The 21,843-nt window shown below is 46.4% G+C and overlaps 1 long non-coding RNA gene across 1 annotated transcript in view; it reads right to left on the reverse strand.

Moving 5' to 3' along the window:
• Positions 1–708: 708 nt before the first annotated feature.
• Positions 709–21,843, reverse strand: part of LOC147095323 (uncharacterized) — a 32,992-nt gene continuing 11,857 nt past the window's right edge. The window contains exon 3 of the long non-coding RNA XR_015074780.1: positions 709–3,175. This is a non-coding gene — a long non-coding RNA (uncharacterized LOC147095323). The remainder of the gene's footprint in view (positions 3,176–21,843) is intronic.

The following is a 21,843-nucleotide window of genomic DNA, read 5'->3' on the forward strand; positions in this document are numbered from 1 at the left end:
CCGACGAACGTGGTGGAAGCGGAGACACTCAATGTTTTCAATGGGAGATTTGATAGGCACTTGAGGGAAATAAATTTGCAGGGATAGAGTGGGGCAATTGGACTGACTGGATTGCTCTACAGCAAGTCGGCATGGACTCGATGGGCCGAATGGCCTCCTTCTGTGCCAATGGACTCTATGACTCTGTGATATACAGTACACAGCTTGTAAAAGGAACAATTCACTCCTATCTGGCCCATGTGCGTCTCAGTATCAGCTCCTGTATATGTACAGCAAACAGCAGATAAAAGGGAACAATTCACACCCGTCTGGTACTGTACAGCAGATGTGTGTCTGTGTCAGCTCCTGTACATGTACAGTACACAGCAGGTAAAGGAATTATTCACACCCGTCTGGTACTGTATGGCCCGTGTGTGTCTCAGTTTCAGCTCCTGTACAAGTAAAGTGCAGTGTGTTAAAGGAATTTTTTATGCCCGTCTGGTACTGTACAGACCATGTGTCTCAGTATCAGCTCCTGTACATGTACAGCACACAGCGGGTAAAAGGGAACGCTTCACTCCCGTCTGGCACTGTATAGCCCGTGTGTCTCAGTGTCAGCTCCAGTACATACTGCAAATAGAATAAGTGAGAGAGAATGAGGGGAAAGTCGAGAGAGTGAACAAGATTTTCCCACAGTGTTGGTGAAAAATAAATTCACTCGAGTCTGTCTTAAAGTAAAAGTACACAGTTTAATAACAGAACGTTCTGGGAGAAGGTCATAGACCCCGCGGTCTAGTGACACCCTTTTCGTTCTCTCTTGGTTGGTACAGCTTTTTATTCTATTTTCATCCAATCACATTGTATTACAATAATCACCTGATCACATATGGCTTATTTATTCTTTTCAGTATTAGTAAAGGTTAGTTACAGGTCAAATTCTCATGACCCCTATATTCTGCGGTGTCTACAATTTTTAGCTAAAGCAGCATATTCCTTATCGCTTACGCAAAATGCACATATTCTGTCTTGTCCCACAACTGCGTCTTATCTTGGTTTTTCAAAGCTTCTCACACTGTCTTTTGTGCAAGGCTAGTGAGTGGCACTTATTCAAACTGTACTGTCTTATCTTTGTTTTTCACATAGCACTTTTTAGTCTGTCCTTTGTTTAGTTTTGCCTTTTTACGTAAGTCAATTTTTATTGTGATATTTCTTATCTCAACCTGGTTTCTTTTAGTTCTTGTTCATTTTCACATGATCCCACTCCTTTGTTCTGATTTAAATTTTGCTGGCATCACTTAATTAGTGGTCACCTCGGCTGTCTGAATTCGGAGAGGGTTCATTTTAACCCCTTCAATCCCTCCTGTTGGTCCCGCACCAAATTTAGACTTTGGCTAGGGATACCAACTTCTTTTCCAGTTTTACCATCCCCGGGATTACTCCTATGCTGATGGCTTAAACTTAGTACCTAAGTTCGTCTTTCCCCTCTATCTTGTTGTGCTGGGCGTGGCAGTCTGTGCAAATGATCGAAGAGCTTTACATGTATGTACCTACTTCTGTCAGTTCATTATCCCGCATTAACCGTTCGGTTTCTGGCTCAATATTGATATCAACTGTAGCAACCGGCACTATTCGGGACACAGCTGCCCGACAACATGCATTCAAAACCATCATCATAACACAAAATAATACTGCAACTATAATAACAATTATAAGTCCATTCGTCAGATATGAACCTCAAGATCCTCCAAATAGCCAACTCCACCAGCCTTCCCCTGGGGTTTTGTGCAATTTCTTCACCTCCTTTTGTATGTGCTCAGCCAGATTAGTTATATTTTCTGAACTGCCCGGGATATAAGTGCAACACTCAGCGCCGATCATTGCGCATTTCCCGCCCTCGTTAGCCAGTAGATAGTCAAGGGCCATTCTATTCTGGAGAGTTACCGTTCGCATGGCCACCATTTCTGTGCTCATCTCTACCAGGGCTTCCGCCGTATCGTTTCCAACTTGTTCCAATATGTCCGCCACTAGTTTTATCCCATACATAGGGAACATTATAGCTTCGAACCTTTCGGCTTCCGTTATTTCCCTTTTGCCTCGGGATTTTGTCCCAATTCCAGGGTGTCCCCTGAGGCTGTCAAGGTGATGTATATAGGGCACCACATATCCCTGATAGCACGAGCCTGTCCAGTCTTGGGGCAGCCAGGGGTAAGCTTTATGCCCACAAATAAAATACATGCCGTTGTATGCCGTATAGTTTGTCCATACGTTGTTCATCTTGGTGACCTTGCCCTCCCAGGGACCCCCACTGGTTTTGTTCGGGGTCCAAAGGTCATCAGGTCACCTTGGTTACTACTGTTAACCGTCTGTAAAGGATATCGCTGTTCACAGTGGCTCCATCCCACCCCGTCCTCCTTTTTTATTTTGTTCTAAACATACCGATCCTCGGGGCCTTCCGGTTCCCGAGGTGTTGGTGAGGACCAGGAATGGGGGTTGTTGAGCCCGATTATATTTAGGCTCCTACCATCACTTGAAAGCGGTGAGGCTGTAACCTGCACTTCTCCAGTCCCTTGCTTCTAACCTCTGTTTAAACCCTTGCTCTTCAAGGGTCCCATCGGTATCGTTTTGGCGAATTAACCACTCGGCCATCTCTGATTCATTAAAGGGGACCGGTCGCAAGGGAATTCCCCCATTACTATGTATTGGCACGTGAGCACACCCAACACCACGAACTTAGATTCATATTTTTTGCGTAGACATAAGACATATATATGAACGTATTTACGTGTAACTCTCTTTTCCATAACGATCTCCCCTTTCGATATTCCCGGGCTGCTGAGCACCGCAAGTTAATGGGGCAAGGAGTGTCCCCGCATAGGACAGTCCAATCACTCCTGCCAGTCAATTGAGTCCTCAGACCTCTGACCAACCAGGTTGTACTCTCGGTTTCTCGTTCCAGCCTCCGATCCTCTCGGCTTTCATCGTTAGAAGCTGAACATCGAACTGTGTCTTGGTTACACAGTCTTATGGAATTCCGTCGCCAGGGGAGGCACTTGTATTCGAGCGGAGTAATGTCCATCACGCACACCGCAACTACACTGATACATATAAGCATTTTCATCTTATTACTCTATGTTAACAACGTCCCAAAGGCTATATCGCCAACCTAACTATTTGTTGCTAGTAGATCCTGTTTTTCCTGCAGGAATACATAGATACATAATCATTAATTCGGCTCTCCCATCACAATCATTTGGATTCCTTCCTCTCTCTCAACTGGCTGCCGTCGAGGTTGGTGGGATTGCTCCCAGACGTACTTCAAAATCCACCACAAAGTGTATTCGGAATGCATATAGTCCAGACCAGTACCCGTACCAGCGCCCATTCCCGTTCCTTATACTGTCTCCAATATTCCTTGCTTTCTGTAAATGGCATTTGCTCTGGTGTAGTCATCTCTGTACTGGTGAGGGTTGTAGACCTTTAACTATGTTCAGTGCTTCCACTGTCCCATGCCCTTTATATGAACACAAGCACATGTATCTCTGCTGATAAGGACTTGATAACGTCCAGACCATTTTGGGGCAAACCCTGGTTTTTCTGGTAGGACCTTAACCATTACCTTCATTCCCGCAGGGAGAATGCATGGTAACGCAGTCAATTCTAAATCTTTGTCTTTTTCTTCCTGTCGTTCCCTAACCTGCTGTCTCATTTCTTTCAACTGTTTGCTTAACTCAAGGACATACCGGCGGAGCCTGTCTTGCAAAGGTCCTAGCTCCTCTCCTCCAGTGATTATTCCACGGGGGAGTTGCATTGCTCGCCCTGTCATTAATTCATAGGGCGACAATCCTGTGGTGCGGTTTGGGATGGCTCTTAACTTCATTAATACAACGGGCAACACATCTAGCCAACCTTGATGTTTCTCACCCAACGCTTTGGCCAATGCGGCCTTTAGGGTTCTGTTCATCCGTTCTACCATCCCGGAACTTTGGGGGTGATAGGGAATGTGGAATTTTTGTTTTATTCCCATCCATTCACACATACCCTTCATGACCGCACCTGTAAAGTGGGTTCCCTGATCTGAATCTATTTGGATCGGTACTCCCCATCTGGGAATTACTTCTGCCATTATCTGTGCCACCGTAGTGGCACTACAATTTCGCGTGGGGAAAGCCTCTACCCATCTGGTAAACTGATCTATTATTACTAAACAGTACTTCTTCCCCCTTGACATGGGGAGTGGCCCGGTAAAATCTATCTGTATTTTCTCCCACGGACCCCATGCGTATTTTAACGGGGCGGCCGGGGTTGTGTTGAGCGCATGTCAGACATTGTTGGCAACATTGTGCCACATCCCTTCCTAGCCCCGGCCACCACCAGTCTGTTACTAACAGATGGATCATGGCTCCCCTTCCTACATGGTCGGCAACATGGTGTAATTCCAGGAGTGTCCGACGGATGCAGGCAGGGGCAACCACCTTTTTATCCTTTCGCCATATCCCCATCTCACCCTGTCTGCCACCCTTTTGGTACCATTCTTGCTTTTCCCTCGTGGACGTGTCTGTCTGTAATTTTTTAATATCTATCTTTTCCACCTGGGCGCCTGCTACCATTTCTGTTATAGCATCATGTTCTAGGGCTTGTTGTGCGGCCACATCCGCGGCTCGGTTGCCCTCCTGTTGTTGGGTTTCTACCTTTTGGTGGGCCTTAATTTTTATTACTGCTGCGCGCTTTGGGGCTTTAGCGGCTTCGAGGAGTCCCTCTATTAATTTTTGATGTTTAATCTGGTTTCCGCCTGAGGTCACAAATCCTCGTCTCCCCCAGGCGGTCATGTAGTCATGCACCACCCCGAATGCGTATCGACTATCTGTATATATATTTACAGTTTTTTCTTTAGCTAGCTCCAAAGCTTTCGTTAGGGCTATTATCTCTGCCACTTGCGCTGAGAGCCCTCCATCCAGCCTCCCTGATAATTCTGTTTCCAGCTGATCATTTACAACTGCCCACCCGGTTCGTGGTGCCCCATCAATATATTTCCGGGACCCATCCACATAGAGAGTGAATTGGGCCTCTTCTAGTGGCTCTTCTTCCAGCTGGTGGCTTTCTATCTCCTCATCTATGTTGGCACAATGGTGAGGCTCCCCCATTCCTAACATCCCTTCGGCCGGGTTTTCCCCGGTATCCCTAACTATCTGTACTGACTTGTCTGCAGGCAATAGCACCGCTTCCCATCGCGCCTTTCGCACGTTTGATACCGCTCTTAGTTTATGGTTGTTTACCATCTCCACCAAAGTATGTTTGGTGTGGAGGACTATTTCACCTGTCATGACAGTGGGCTCACTGACCTTCACTGCCCATGCTGCACAATCTAATGCCGCTACACATCGGGACAACCCTGCAGCGACCGGCGATTGTTGAGTAGAGTAGTATGCCACTGGTCGTCTCCTATCCCAATGTTGCGGAGTCACCACCGCAGCATAAAATCCTCCCTCATTCTCACAATGGATGTGAAAGGGCTTTCTCATATCCGGTAACCCGAGTCCCGGTGCCGAAATTAAGGATTGCTTTAGTTTGTCGTACGCATCCTCCTGTTCCGGACCCCAGTCAATAAGGGCGTTACCCGGGTTTCCCCCTTTTACTAGTCTTTGTATTGGCTCTGCTATTGCAGCAAAGTTAGGTATAAAGTTCCTACTGTAATTAAAGAGCCCCATCACTTTCCTAACCCCTCTGACTGACACGGGTCTTGCCATTTCTTGGATTGCCTTTCGTCGGTCTGCGGACATTGTCCTTATGCCCTGAGACAACTGTTGCCCCAAATAGGTGATGGTAGCCTGTCCAATCTGAGCTTTCTTAGGGTTCACCTTGAATCCTCCCTTTTCTAGCGCTTGTAAGATTATAATCAGAGCCGCTATGTGCACGCTCTCATCTTCCGAAGCTATTAATAAATCGTCCACGTATTGTAGAATCGTGCTTCGGTACGGGGTGAGATCCATTGGTTCTAATAGGGAAATCATTACTCGGTAGAATATCGCTGGGTTATTGTGGAATCCCTGGGGTAGCCGGGTCCAGGTATATTGTTTGTCCTCGACTGTGAAGGCGAATTTCTCCTGTGATTCTGGGTCCAGTGGTAGCGACCAGAATCTATTTGCTATATCCAAGACCGTGAACACTTTGTGTTCCGGACTCAGTCCATTTAGAATGGTGGCAGGGCTAGCTACTATAGGATACAGTTTCGCAGTTACTTTGTTAAGTTCCGTATAATCAATAGTCAATCGGAATGAGCCGTCTGGTTTAGTGACCGGCCATACTTGTGAGTTAGTTGTACTTTCAGTGGTCCTAACTATCCCTTTTTCTTCCAAATCTCGTATGATCCGTACTACTGCTTCTCGTGCCTCGGGCTTAATTGGATATTGTTTATGTGGTCTGTGTACAGGACCTGGAATCACGAGGGGTTCCATATCCACTAGTCCTGTACCTTGTTTTGATACTGCCCATACTCCCTTAAAACCTTCGCATACAATCCCGTACTTCCCTTCCTCTTTCTCCCAGTCTTTGGCTAGAACTCCCGCACTGCCTACCTTCGCCAAATTATTTGCTGGTTCGGATAACTTTATTTTCTTACCATCAGCCTGAGACCAGATTAGCTTCCCCTTTCGGGGGTCTATTACAAATTAAATTCTTTTAATAGATCAATTCCTAACACTGCTCCTTCCGACTTTGAGCATACATAGAATTCTGCAGGTAGTAACCTGCCAGCTATTTCTAACACTTGTACCTCGCTTTTGAACGGCGGTATCTTGATTCCCCCAAGTCCCATTATATACAATTTATGTTTGTTCACGGGGAGAGGTAAGTTCATAAAAGACACGGTGGCCCCGGTACACCGGTCCACTAACATATCACACTGCCGGCCCCCTAACAGTGCTGTCACATGGACCCGATTATCCCCATTTCCCGCGACCCCGGGGGCCGCCGCCCGTCACTGACCCCGTTTCTTTAAGTAGTCCATGAATTTTTGGTACTCTTCTTCATCTAATGTATGCTTTGGTTTACCTTGCCGCTCCCAACATTTCTCCAACGGATGGCCATTCCTACCACAATGCCGACACTGTAAAACATTTTGTTTCGGACCATAGCAGTCTTTGGCCAAATGTCCGGGCTTGCCACAGTTATAACACCCTTTCCGCTGTTGCCACGGTCTCTGGGTGGTCCCGGCTGCGGCCCTCTCTGTTTTTACCCCCTTCTCTGGTTTTTGTTCATCCTTACCATCTACCTGACATGCCCATCTCAGTGCATCGTCATGTGTCTGCAACTACTACTCCCATTTTCAAAATTTTCTGGTGTTCCAATGACAACCCGTCCTTAAACATTTTTACAAATACTGGATCATTTCTCTGAGGATTGTTTGATCCAGACAATTCCTGGGTATTGATACAACCGTTCCCCGTAGATGTTGGCATTTCGCCCTTCTTCTGTCTAATTTGCATAATCAATCCCCAATTCGGGCCGGTGGCCCCCATTCCTAGTTGAAACGCATCTTTAAACAGATTCCTAGCTGCCGTTCTATTCGTGATTGTTTCTTGAATCCCAGGGATCCAGTCCCCATCCTTTATATTCTGGGCCAGACGCTCCCATCTATCCCGAGGACATTTGGCCCTGACTATGTGGTGAATATCTCTCTCATGCATATCATGAGTTTCATATAATTCTTCCAATTTCTGCCAGAACTGGATGTTGCTGGTTCGGGGTAAAAGATCCCCGAGATCTTGATTAATCGTTTGTTTTTCGGCTGGTGTGATGCTTTATATGACAACAATGGGGGCCCCACAGGATTATTAGGATTCACTTGTGTGGTCCAGCGCACAGGGGCTACCTTAACCACTTCTACCCCTTCTTCCTGTTCATCTATTGGAGGGGCGCTGGCTACGGCCTTCTCACACGATGGCAATGGCAATGTCGTGACCCCCTCTAAGGACCCTTGTTTTTCCTTTAGTTTTGTCAATTTTTTCTCTAATTTTGTCACTTGCTCTTGTAGATCGCCAATCTCTTTATCCTTTCTCTCCATTTTCGTTTTAATTTCCTCGGTCTTTTGAATGACCGTTACTAATTGGTGTATCAATATAACTCCCGCTTTCTTTGTCTTACTTCCCTTTTGTGTCTCCCACCATTCTCGTTGGTACACTGGTACCTTAGACGGATCCCATCCATCCTTTTTCATCTTATTTATCAAACCCTTCCGGTCGTCTGCATAGAGCCTGGTAAGGGACCCAGGGGGTCCCCATTCCATCTCTTTCCCCGACACCATATCCAGTCCTACGTCAGTCTTACCTACTCTGCTGTGTTTCTCTGTGCGGGTTTGCCGTGATCCTGTCTTTATTCGTGGTACGTCCGTGACCTGGGATTTCTCCCCTCCGTCTTACCTCTAGTAACACCCCCGGTGGTCATAAAATGACAGAGTATCACTACGAACAATGTGTCCCTAAACGTGTGTTAATATTTATTGTGGATTTGTAGCAGAATTTTATTGCACAAAGACTGTCTTTGGTAATGTTTTATTTTATGCCAGGCATTCTGTGATTCAGTTAATATTTATAACGGGTCTGTGTTAATATGTACGAGGTTTTCTCTCCCTCTCATTGCAAATATGAGCCAAGGGTCTGTGGGAGTGTGTTATTGATTACTGTCAGCATTTGGCAGTATAAACATAAGGACAGAGTGTGTCAGTGAGTGTGTTAATATTAACCTGTGGTCTCTGTCAGCGTGTTAATATTCCTGAGTTCAGTAGAAGTGTTTTACAGTTCACAGTGTCTCTCTGGCGGTGGGTTATGATGTACACACTATGTTAGTCAGTGCGTGATAATATCAACGATAGCAAAATACTGCAGATGTTGGAAATCCGAAATAACAACAGAAAATGCTGGAAAAACTCAGCAAGTCAGGCAACATCCGTGGAGAGAAATTTGAGTTGACGTTCGGGTTTCAAGAAGGGTCAAACCCGAAACGTCAACTCAAATTTCTCTCCACGGATGTTGCCTGACTTGCTGAGTTTTTCCAGCATTTTCTGTTGTTATTTCGTGATAATATCAATCTGTGATCTCTGTCAGAGTGTTAATATTCCTGAGGTCAGTGGGAGTGTTTTACAGTTCAGTGTCTCTGGCGGTGGATTATGATGTACTCAGTCTGTCAGTGAGTGTGTTTCATCATAAAGTGGACGAATTAGCTGTGCAAAATAGAGGTAAACGAATATGATTTGATTGGGATTACAAAAACATGGCTCCAGGGTGGCCAATGCTGGGAACTCAACATCCAGGGGTATTCAATATTCAGGAAAGATAGGCAAAAAGGAAAGGGAGGTGGGGTAGCATTGCTGATTAAAGAAGGGATTAACACAATTGTAAGGAAGGATATTTGCTCAGATGATGTGGAATCTATATGGGTAGAACTGAGAAATACCAAGGGGCAGAAAACGTTAGTGGGAGTGGTATATAGACCTCCATACAGTAATGCGGAGGTTGTGGATGGCATTAAAAGGGAAATTAGAGAAGCGTGCAATAAGGGCACAGCAGTCATCATGGGTGACTTTAATCTACATCTAGATTGGGCTAACCAAATTAGTAACAATACTGTGGAGGAGGAATTCCTGGAGTGTTTACGGGATGGTTTCCTGGACCAATATGTCGAGGAACCAACTAGAGATCAGGCCATCTTAGACTGGGTATTATGTAACGAGAAAGGATTAATTAGGAATCTTGTTGTACGAGGCCCCTTGGGTCGGAGCGATCATAATATGATCGAATTCTTCATTAAGATGGAGAATGAAGTAGTTGACTCAGAGACTAGGGTCCTGAATTTAAATAAAGGAAACTACGATGGTCTGAGGCCTGAGTTCGGTAGAATCGATTGGGGAATGAAACTCAAAGAGTTGACGGTGGATAGTCAGTGGCAAACATTCAAAGACCGCATGGGTGAACGACAGAATTTGTTCATCCCAGTTTGGCATAAAAATAAAACAAAAAAGGTGACTCAACCATGGCTAACAAGGGAAATTAGAGATAGCATAAGATCCAAGGAGAGGACAGATAAATTGGCCAGAAAAAGCAGTAAACCTGAGGATTGAGAGCAGTTTAGGATTCAACAAAGGAGGACAAAGGGATTAATTAAGAAAGGGAAAATAAAATACAAGAGTAAGCTTGCAGGGAACATAAAAACTGACTGTAAAAGCTTTTATAGATATGTGAAGAGAAAAAGATTGGTGAATTCAAGTGTATCACAGAATCACAGAATTCAAGTGTAGGTGCCATGCAATCAAAATCAGGGGAATTAATAATGGGGAACAAAGAAATAGCAGACCAATTGAATACATATTTTAGTTCTGTCTTCACAAAGGAGGACACAAATAACCTCCCAGAGATGTCGGGGAACATAGGGTCTGATGAAAGGGAGGAACTGAAAGAAATCAGTATTTGTAGGGAAATGGTGTTAGGGAAATTGATGGGATTGAAGGCCGATAAATCCCCAGGGCCTGATAATCTACATCCTAGGGTACTTAAGGAACTGGCCCCAGAAATAATAGATGCATTGCTGATCATCTTCCAACATTCGATGGAATCTGGAACAGTACCCATGGAATGGAGGGTAACTAATGTTACCCCACTATTCAAAAAAGGTGCTAGAGAGAAAATGGGGAATGACAGACCGGTAAGCCTGACATCGGTAGTGGGGGAAATGCTAGACTCCATTATAAATTATGTCATAGCAGAGCACTTGGAAAACAGTGACAGGATCGGACAAAGTCAACGTTGATTTACAAAATGTAAATCGTGCTTGACTAATCTACTGGAATTTTTTGAGGATGTAACTGGTAAAATGGATAAGGGAGAACCAGTGGATGTGGTGTATTTTGACTTTCAGAAGGCTTTCGATAAGGTCCCGCATAAGGGATTAGCGTGTAAAGTTAAGGCACATGGGATTGGGGGCAAGGTATTGACTTGGATGGAGAACTGGTTGGCAGACAGAAAGCAAAGTGTTGGAATAAACGTGTCTTTTTCCGAGTGGCGGATAGTACCTTAGTTTGTATGTTAGAATATGTATAATTTAGTTTTAATGTTAGAATATGTATAATGCAGCACCAATGTACAAGGTGGAGATAACGGGTTAATCCCTACCCTGAGTTAAACGATATAGAGGACTGTATATTGCATTTACCCAGCTAAGTTTTAAAACATAATTAAGTGACTTCAAATGCTGAGAGATTAAACTGCAGAACTCATGGGAAGATTGAGGAGGATGTCTGGCCAGGCGATACAACACATATGCGAGATAACGCACCTAAGAATTCGTTTATTGTAAATCACAACAGGGTTCCATTCTTCAAAGTATGGTGGGACTAATCAGTGTGCTTGCTTTGCAGAGGTAACCCGAGATGAGGCCAAAGTCTGTGCTTTGCACGCCTTAACGAGGACTGTTATCTTCAGAAAACATGTAACAAGCAAAACCACCTGGGCAAATGGATGGTTGTAGAGCAATTAAGATGAGGCCCCACAGTCGCAGGAGGTGACGGGACCAACCGATAACAGAAATGTGGGATTTGTGGGCGGCAAGAAGCTGAAATGTCACGGTTTATAATTGCCATTTAGCTATAACTCTGTATATGCTGATAAGCTTTATCCCCGCCCCTAGGGAGGGGGTTTGATTTTTGTATAACTGTGATTGTTGCTAGGGAATCGGTGGAGTCGGATCTGAGAGGGGTCTCAGAAGGTTCTCCCCAGGCCTGTGAATAAAGACCGTTTTGAACCATCCTTCACTCGAAGTCTGCCATCTGTACCAAAGCTAAGCGTCGACTTTGTATATCACTTAGTCCGCTCTGAGGGGGAAAGGGTTAAGTGTCGACCTGGCACAACACCAGGTCCACTTTTCAGGATACAACAATTGGCGTCACGAACAGGATCACAGACTCTGACCGGTCCACAGGAACGACGAGCTAAGAAGGGTGAGTACGTTTTAAATTACCACTCATGAATTAGAAAGCTCAGAACGTACTGTGAGATCTGGTAAGGGTGTGATTAAAAGAACTAAATTAGAGACAGACTCGAGAAAGGGGGTGCGGTTTGGTGAGCCGGGAGGCGGCGAATCCTCAGAGCCGTTAAGACGGCAAGGCCTCTAGGATAAAGAGGCAGATAAGTGGGCTATAAAGAACTACCAGGAAGCCGGGAGGCAGCAAACCAAATCCTCAGAGCCGTTAAGACGGCAAGGTCTCTAGGGTAAAGAGGTGGTTAAGTGGGCGGTAACTCCTACGAATAGTGGATCCTTGGGAGTCACGGGGTGACCAACACGGACAAGGGTGGTTGTCTATCCTAAACGCCTAGCCTGAGCCCGAATTAAGAGGACGTAGTCCCACGTGACGGCCAGGACCAAGTAGGTGTAGGGAACGAAACACCACAGGATCGTGTGCGCAAAATAAGTGTGAGTGAGTGAGTGACAGGGTAATGTAAGAACCATTGAGAAGTAAGTCGGAAGCTATATAGAATGCCTAAAGGGAATGCAGATATACAGGAGAAGGGACCGTCCCCTTGGGGAGATCCCGGCTCTGTCACCCGCTATTTAGCGGACAAAAATCGAACACTTATCGAAAATATGAAAAAGAAAGGGTGGGATCCCGAAGATAGTCCAGAGAGCCAAAGAGCTTGGTGAAGAGGACAATCCAAAGATAAAGAGGGGAAAGGGGGAATGGTAGTTTTAGCTTGTTACCAGAAACTATGTAATGAGTTGAAACAGAAGGAAAAGGGAGAAAGGGAAGAGAAAGAAGTTATAACTCCCAAACCAGGAGGAGAGGGACACCTGGTGGCGGCAGCCAGTTCCAGCAGTACGTCCTATACCCAAACCTACTGGGAAAAGGTAATATAGATGGGGGTGGGTTAGGAGAGAAAACAGCAGGAGATAGTAAGGAAAGGGACTGGCTGGAGCCATTGCCTTGGCCAGAAGAAAATAATTTCCCACCACCCTATAATCCGGTGGACTGCACGGTAAAAGTGGCCACGGTAAAAACTGAAGTAATCCCAGGACACCGAGATTCTCGGCACCGCCATGATCCCCGTGGTAGGAGACAACCTGGAAATTCCAGCGGTCCCTGCAGTTCCAGCAAGACCCCAGATCATTCGAACTACCTACCAGCCCTTCAAACCCTTAGAGAAACAAATGCTGGTGGATAAATTACCCCAGCTGCAACATCAGGGGAATAACTACCCATTTTGGCAAAAGATGAGGGAATTGAGGATCAGTCATAGTTTACACAATAAAGATGTAAAGCAGTTGGTGCGAGCAAAAATTTCGGATGACCGTTGGGACCAATTGCCCGTGAATTTCATGGAGGGAACTTGGTGCCTGGAGTGTAATCTCACCCCGCAACAGTCAGACCAAAACTACGAGTTATTCAAGCGAGCAGTGGAAGAGGTTATGGGACAGGCCCCGGTAAATTGGGCAGCCATAACCAATATAACTCCGGAGAAGGGGGAATCTGCCGTAGACTATAGTAAACGGAAATGGGAAAGGTTTGTGGGATGTTCCGGCATCCGAAACCCCACCACAGAGAACCAATGTTTCCTGCAGTCATTTAAAGCCGGACTGGGTCCCGCACATCAGGCAGCCATACGATTAGAAGTTGTTACAATGAACAACTATGAGGACTTAATTAGGTGGGCGACAGAAGTGGATAACATGCAAAAGGTTAAGATAGCTGCCGCAGAGGAGTTCGGGGAACAGGAGGAAACAGTGGGGATAGCAAGCTGTTATGCTTGCGGAGAGGAGGGACATTTCGTTAAAGAATGCAAACAGAAGCAGAGAAGGGCTGCCAGATCAGCATCGGATACAAAACTAATTTGCGATAATTGTAACAAGCCAGGACATAAGAGAATAGACTGCTGGAAGGGGGAGGAAGGGAAAACCAGGGACCAAACCAAAGGGGGGGGGGGGGGGGACCCCCAAAGAGGACAGCCAGGAGGAGACGGGGGAATAGAGGATTTTAAAAGATGGATGAGGGAAGAAAGAAAGAGAGGAACAGGAGGAAAGGGATAGAGACAGAGATAGGGAAAGACAGCGACAAATCGATAGGGAAGAAAGGGAGCTTAGGGAATATAGTAACTGGAAAAATACCCGAAGTGAGAGGCGACATGGGTATGATTCAGAGGACGGGGAAGGTGGCGACGCATGCACTGTGAGGCAAATGAGAGAGACATGATGAAGAAGTTGTATATTAAATGAAAGGCAGCGGCCCTCGGGGAGAATGGGAAGGGGGATCCAAGGATGTTTGTTAACGCATTGGTAGGGGGCCGACAGTGCAAAATGTTTAATAGACACAGGAGCCACAATCTCATTGACAGACTTACCCTTGCCCCGAACGAAACTTTCAATTAATATAGCAGGAATCGGTGGACGAAAAATCAGGGCTTATAAGAGCGAAACAGTTTTACTAGAAATTGGATGTATAATAATACCTACACAGTTGTGGGTATGCGAGAATACCAAAGGAACAATCCTAGGGATAGACATACTGCGAGAAGTAGGCGCTTTAGTCGACCCTAAAGCGAATGAAGTGTACTGGCCACCAGATTATAAGTCAAACAAACAAACAGCCCCGGGAAACAAAGCAGATCGGGTAGGGGCAATTAAAGTTATAGACCTAGAATGGGATAAGAAAGGACCATGTGCAAAGAGTATATTGGGGTGTGGGCAACACATAAACAAGATTGTGGATTAGTCCAAACCACCACCCCCCCCCCCCCCACCCCGGTGAATATACCAGGACCAATGCATCGCCCACATAGATTGGGAGAAGGGGAAGTGCAAAGAGAACTGGGTGTTATTGTGCACCAGTCGCTGAAGGTAGCATGCAGGAGCAGCAAGCAGTTAAGAAGGCAAATGGTATGTTGGCCTTCGTAGCGAGAGGGTTTGAGTACAGGAACAAGGATGTCTTGCTACAGTTGCACAGGGCCTTGGTGAGACCGCACCTTGAGTATTGTGTGCAGTTTTGGTCGCCTTACCTGAGGAAGGACGTTCTTGCCATGGAGGGAGTGCAGCGAAGATTCACCAGGCTGATACCTGGGATGGCAGGAATGACGTACGAGGAGAGATTGTGTCAATTGGGCTTATACTCACTGGAGTTTAGAAGATCGAGAGGGGATCTCATCGAAACCTATAAAATTCTCTCAGGTCTGGACAGACTAGATGCAGAAAGGATGTTTCTGATGACCGGGGAGTCCAGAGCCAGGGGTCATAGTCTAAGGATAAGGGGTAAGCCATTTAGGACTGAAATGAGGAGGAATTTCTTCACCCAGAGAGTGGTGAACCTGTGGAATTCTCTGCCACAGAGGGCGGTGGAGGCCAGTTCATTAAATATATTCAAGAAAGAGTTGGATATATTTCTTGAGGCTAAAGGGATCAACGGATATGGGGAGAAGGCAGGGACAGGGTACTGAATTTGGATGATCAGCCATGATCTCATTGAATGGCGGAGCAGGCTCGAAGGGCTGAATGGCCTACTCCTGCTCCTATCTTCTATGTTTCTATGTAATATCCTTTAAAGGAGGGAGCCAAAGCAGCAGTACGGGACATTGTGTTGGAATTAACCAAACAGGGAATCTTACGAGAAACTATGTCTGAAACTAATTCCCCGGTATGGCCAGTAAGGAAACCAGATGCATCATTTCGACTGACAATAGATTATATGGAACTAAATAAGGTGACCCCAAAGGTATACCCGATAGTAGCAAGCCCTGGACTAAAGCCTGAACACAAAATTTTTATAGTATTAGACATTGCGAATGGATTCTGGTCCATACCATTGAACAAGGAATCGCAAGAGAAATTTGCCTTCACACTAGATGGGAAACAATATACTTGGACGAGGGTCCCTCAAGGGTTCCATAATAGTCCAGCTATATTCCACCGACACATGGCAAAGGCCCTGGAGGAAGTAGAGTTAGTGGAGGACGGCAGCACTGTGTTGCAGTATGTCGACGATCTATTGATAGCTTCCACAAACACTCGGGCATGTTAAAGCCTTGTCTAAAATTCTGAAAGCTCTTCGGGATGCAGGCTTTAAAGTAAACTCCACCAAAGCTCAAGTAGGGAGATCAGAGGTAACCTATCTGGGATAGAACATCAGCATGGGCAAGAGAGCCACGCCAGAGGATCAAAAGTGGGCTATAAACAATATGCCCAAACCTGTAAATATAAGGGGAGTGCGACAAGTCCTGGGACTATTTAATTATAGCAGAAATGTTATTGAAGGATTCTCACAACTAGCTGCACCTCTATGAAGTGACCAAAGGGGGAAAAGCTACAGAAGAACCCATTGAATGGACAGAGTTACAGGCGGAAGCCTTCATTAAATTAAAACAGGCACTGACTGCCGCACCAGCCTTAGGATTACCCGATATGGGGAGGTCATATCATATCTTCTGCCACAATCACGGGGGACAGTACAGTGCAGTGGTAGCACAAAAGCATGGGGATTACATGAGACCTGTAGCCTACTATTCGACACGAAGATCCCCGATAGTAGCCGGTATGCCAAGATGCGTTGCCGCGATTGATTGTGCACGGTGGGCAGTCAAAGTGAGTGAACATGTAGTAATGGCAGGGGATATTGTGTTACATACACAACACACCCTAGTGGAATTGTTAAACACCGGACGATTAAAAACCGTCTCAAACAGCCGGAAGGCTGCTTTGGAGGCTGTCCTGTTACCTAAAGATAAATCCATACAGATAGTCAGAGATATGAGCCAGAACCCCGCAGCTATGATGGGAATGGAGGGAGAGGAACACTGTTGCACCAGTGAAGAAGAATCAGAATATGTGGACAGGATCAGGGAATTGCCTTTGACACAGGCAGACCTAGAGCTATATGTGGACGGGTTCCGTAAATATGTTAACGGAACACCACGAACAGGTTGGGCCGTGGTGAGCGGAGATGGTACCGTCCAGAGGGAAGGAAGATTACCCGGGGGTAGTTCAGCACAGGTTGCCGAGTTAACAGCATTGACAGAAGCATTAAAATTGGCAGCAGGGAAACGGGTGAATATCTACACCGATAGTACATGATTATATGGCAGCTTGGAGTAGAAGGGGGTATATTGCCTCAGGTGGCGAACCCATACAGCATGAGGAATTAGTAAAGGAATTGGTAGCCGCCTCAGGGTTACCCACTGAAACAGCTGTAGTGAAGGTAAAAGGGACCCCTGTGGCCATCCCCCTCTCAAACGATTTGGATACTGTTGAGGGGGATGACTTACCAGGGGAAGGCTGCAGCAGCCAACTTCCTGGCACCAGGGGTGCTTCTGCTGCTCAGGAAGGGGGGAAAAAGAGTGGGAGAACAATAGTGGTAGGGGATTCTATCATAAGGGGAACAGATAGGCGTTTCTGTGGCCGTAGACGTGACTCCAGGATGGTTCGTTGCCTCCCTGGTGCCAGGGTCAAGGATGTCACTGAACGGCTGCAAGGCATTCTGAAGGGGGAGGGTGAACAGTCAAAGGTCGTGGTTCACATTGGGACCAACGACATGGGTAGGAAGAGGGATGAGGTCCTGCAGCAAGAATTTAGGGAGCGAGGTAGCAGATTAAAGAGCAGGACCTCAAAGGCTGTAATCTCTGGATTACTCCCGGTGCCACGTGCTAGGAAGTATAGGAATAGGAGGATAGAGCAGATGAATGCGTAGCTAAAGAGTTGGTGCAGGAGGGAGGGCTTTAGTTTCCTGGATCACTGGGTCTGCTTCTGGGGAAGGTGGGACTTGTACAAGTCGGACGGGTTGCACCTGAACCAGAACGGGACAAATATCCTTGCGGGGAGGTTTGCTAGCACTGTGGGGGGGGGGGGGGGGGGGTTTAAACTCACTTGGCAGGGGGATGGGAGACAGAGTGGAGCTATAATAGGGGGTGATGTACAGCCAAATGTAGAGGAAAAAACAAGTCAGCTTGGAAGGCAAAGCAAATATCTAACGGCACAAGGGAGTAGGGCAAGGCTGGATGGCATTTATTTTAATGCAAGGAGTCTTGCGAATAAGGTGGATGAACTGAGGGTGTTGATGAACACATGGAAGTATGATATTGTTGCTATCACGGAGACATGGCTGAGGGAGGGGCAAGACTGGCAGCTCAATATTCCGGGGTATAGAATCTTCAGGCGAGACAGAAGGGGGGTAAAAGAGGAGGGGGTGTCGCAATATTAATTAAGGAGTCAATTACTGCTGTAAGGAGGGATGATATATTAACAGGTTCCTCTAATGAGGCCATATGGGCAGAACTTAAAAACAAAAAGGGGGCAAGCACTTTGCTGGGAGTGTACTATAGGCCCCCAAACAGTCAGGGGGAGATAGAGGAACAGATATGTAGGCAAATCTCAGAGAAGTGTGCAAATAATAGGGTAATAATAGTGGGGGATTTCAACTTGCCCGATATTAACTGGGATAGTCAGAGTGTGAAAGGCTTAGAGGGTGCAGAATTCTTAAAGTGCATCCAGGAGAGCTTTTTGAGCCAGCATGTAGAAAGTCCTACAAGAGAGGGGGCGGTACTGGACCTAATTCTAGGGAATGTGGCCGGGCAAGTGGTAGATGTGTTGTTGGTGAGCACTTTGGTGACAGTGACCATAATTCGGTGAGATTTAAGGTAATCATGGAAAAGGACAGAGATGGACTGGAAATAAAGGTTCTAAATTGGGGGAAGGCCGATTTTAATATGATAAGGCAGGATCTGGCCAAATTGGACTGGGATCAGCTACTTGTAGGAAAATCCACATCGGAGCAATGGGAGTCTTTCAGAAAGGAAATTGAGAGAGTACAATGGCAACATGTTCTCGTAAAGGTCAAGAGTGGGACCAACAAGCCCAGGGAAGCTTGGATGTCAAGGGCTGTACGAGAATGGATTAGGAAAAAAAGGAGGGCTTTTGGCAGATACAAAGGACTAAAGACAGAGGAAGCCCTAGAGGAGTATAAAAAGTGCAGGGGGAGACTTAAAAAAAAGAAATTAGGAGAGCGAGGAGGGGCCATGAAATAACACTGGCGAGCAAAATAAAGGAAAATCCTAAGGTGTTTTATAAGTATATTAAGGGCAAGAGGATAACTAGGGAAAGTAGGGCCCATTAGGGACCAAAGTGGCAATCTGTGTGTGGAGCCAGAAGATGTAGGTGGGGTTTTAAATGAATTTTTTTCATCTGTGTTCACTATGGAGAAGGACGATGTAGACATAGAAATCGGGCAGGGGGACTGTGGTATACTTGAACATATTAGCATCGAGAGGGAGGAGGAACTGGCGGTTTTAGCAGGCTTAAAAGTGGATAAATCCCCAGGCCCGGACGAGATGTATCCCAGGCTGCTGTGTGAGGCAAAGGAGGAGATTGCAGGGGCTCTGACACAAATTTTCAGAACCTCTCTGGCCACAGGGGATGTGCCAGAGGACTGGAGAACAGCTAATGTAGTACCATTATTCAAGCAGGGTAGTAGGGATAAACCAGGGAATTACAGGCCAGTGAGCCTAACATCAGTGGCAGGGAAATTATTGGAAAAATTTTTGAGGGACAGAATTAGTCTCCACTTGGAGAGGCAAGGATTAATCAGGGATAGTCAGCATGGCTTTGTCAAGGGAAGATCATGTCTGACTAATTTGATTGAATTTTTCGAGGGGGTGACTAGGTGTGTGGATGAGGGTAGTGCAGTGGATGTGGTATACATGGATTTCAGTAACGCTTTTGATAACTTCCCGCTTCGATAAAGTCCCGCATAGGAGACTGGTCAAGGTGGTGAAAGCCCATGGGATCCAGGGTGCCTTGGCACATTGGATCCAAAACTGGCTTAGTGGCAGAAGGCAGAGGGTGATAGTGGAAGGCTGTTTTTGTGACTCGAAGCCTGTGTCCAGTGGGGTACCGCAGGGATCGGTGCTGGGTCCCTTGCTGTTTGTGGTCTACATTAATGATTTGGATGTGAATGTAAAAGGTATGATCAGTAAGTTCGCAGATGACATGAAAATTGGTGGGGTGGTTAATAGCGAGGAGGGTAGCCTCAGTCTGCAGGACGATATAGATGGGTTGGTCAGATGGGCGGAAGAGTGGCAAATGGAATTTAACCCTGAAAAGTGTGAGACGATGCATTTTGGAGGGACTAACAAGGCAAGGGAATACACAATGAATGGTAAGACCCTAGGAAAGACAGAGGATCAGCAGGACCTTGGTGTGCATGTACATAGATCCCTGAACGGTAGCCAGCAAGAAAGAGCGACTCCGTCAAACATCAGATGAGAGGCACCCTCTGCATTGTCATACACCTACACCCAGCTGCCTAAAGTCAAGGAAGAGCTTCATGAACAGTGTTGTTCCATTACAATCAACCTCATCTGAAGCCCGCATCGCCTTGTGGAAAGACGGGCTCTTGAACAACCCCCAGCGATGGAAATTTTACCTGATGAAAGCCGTCCCCCAGGAGCTAATTGCAACTGGGCAATCTGGAAGTGCCTGAACAGACTTAGGACCGGTGTAGGTTGCTCAAAGGTGTCACTAAGCAAATGGGGATATTCAACCAGCCCGACAACTTGTGAATGTGGAACTGAGGCACAGACTATGCAACATCTCCTGCAATGCCCATCGTGAGAGGAACCCTGCACTGTTGCAGATCTTGCCGAATCCAACAACAAGGCGCAAAAATGTGTCCAGTTCTGGCTGGGCTATGTATAGACTGTCCGTGGACACGATAAGAAGAAGATCCCTGAAGGTAGAACAGGTGGATAAGGTGGTTAAAAAGGCATATGGGATACTTGCCTTCATTAGCCGAGGCATAGAATATAAGAGCAGGGAGGTTATGATGGAGCTGTACAAAATGCTGGTGAGGCCACAGCTGGAGTACTGTGTGCAGTTCTGGTCACCTCACTATAGGAAGGATGTGATTGCTTTGGAGAGGGTGCAGAGGAGATTCACCAGGATGTTACCTGGGCTGGAGCGCTTCAGCCATGAAGAAAGACTGGACAGGCTGGGGTTGTTTTCCTTGGAGCAGAGAAGGCTGAAGGGGGACCTGATTGAGGTGTACAAAATTATGAGGGGCATAGATAGGGTAGATAGAAAGGAACTTTTTCCCTTAGTAGAGGGGTCAATAACAAGGGGGCGTAGATTCAAAGTAAGGGGCAGGAGGTTTAGAGGGGATTTGAGGAGGAGCTTTTTCATCCAGAGGGTGGTTGGAATCTGGAACTCACTGCCTGAAAGGGTGGTCGAGGCAGGAACCCTCACAACATTCAAGAAGCATTTGGATGAGCACTTGAAATGCCATAGCATACAAGGCTACGGACCAAATGCTGGAAAAAGGGATTAGATTAGACAGGGCCTGATGGCCAGTGCGGACGCGATGGGCCAAAGGGCCTCTTTCCGTGCTGTATAACTCTATGACTCTAAAAGCCCACCAGAGGGGTAACTCCCCCACAGAAAAGGGAAACAGAGCCGCCGACCTTGCAGCCAGAAAAGTGGTAGAGCAACAGATTGCAGCAGCAAACAAGAGCAACACAGAACCAGAAACACAGATAGACATAGCTGCTATAACTGCATTGCCAGAAGATATAGATATATCCAAATTACATAAGGAAGTATCCCAGGAGGAGAAACAGCTATGGGAACGAGGGGGAGCAGGAGAAAGAGCGGGGGGAATATGGAGGAAAGAGCAGCAGATATGTGCACCAGGCTGTATACAACAGGAATTAATGAAAATGTACCATGGTAGGCAACACACAGGTATATCCAATATGTTAAACAACCTCCAGCGATGCTGGTGGTGGCCCGGAATGAAACAAGCGGTGGACAGATTCTGTAGACACTGCCCCATATGTGCGCAGCATAACATAGGGA

The sequence above is a fragment of the Somniosus microcephalus genome, unplaced genomic scaffold (assembly GCF_052327205.1).
Source record: "Somniosus microcephalus isolate GS21.2 unplaced genomic scaffold, FLI_Smic_1.0 unresolved_chr1, whole genome shotgun sequence".
Taxonomy (NCBI): domain Eukaryota; kingdom Metazoa; phylum Chordata; class Chondrichthyes; order Squaliformes; family Somniosidae; genus Somniosus; species Somniosus microcephalus.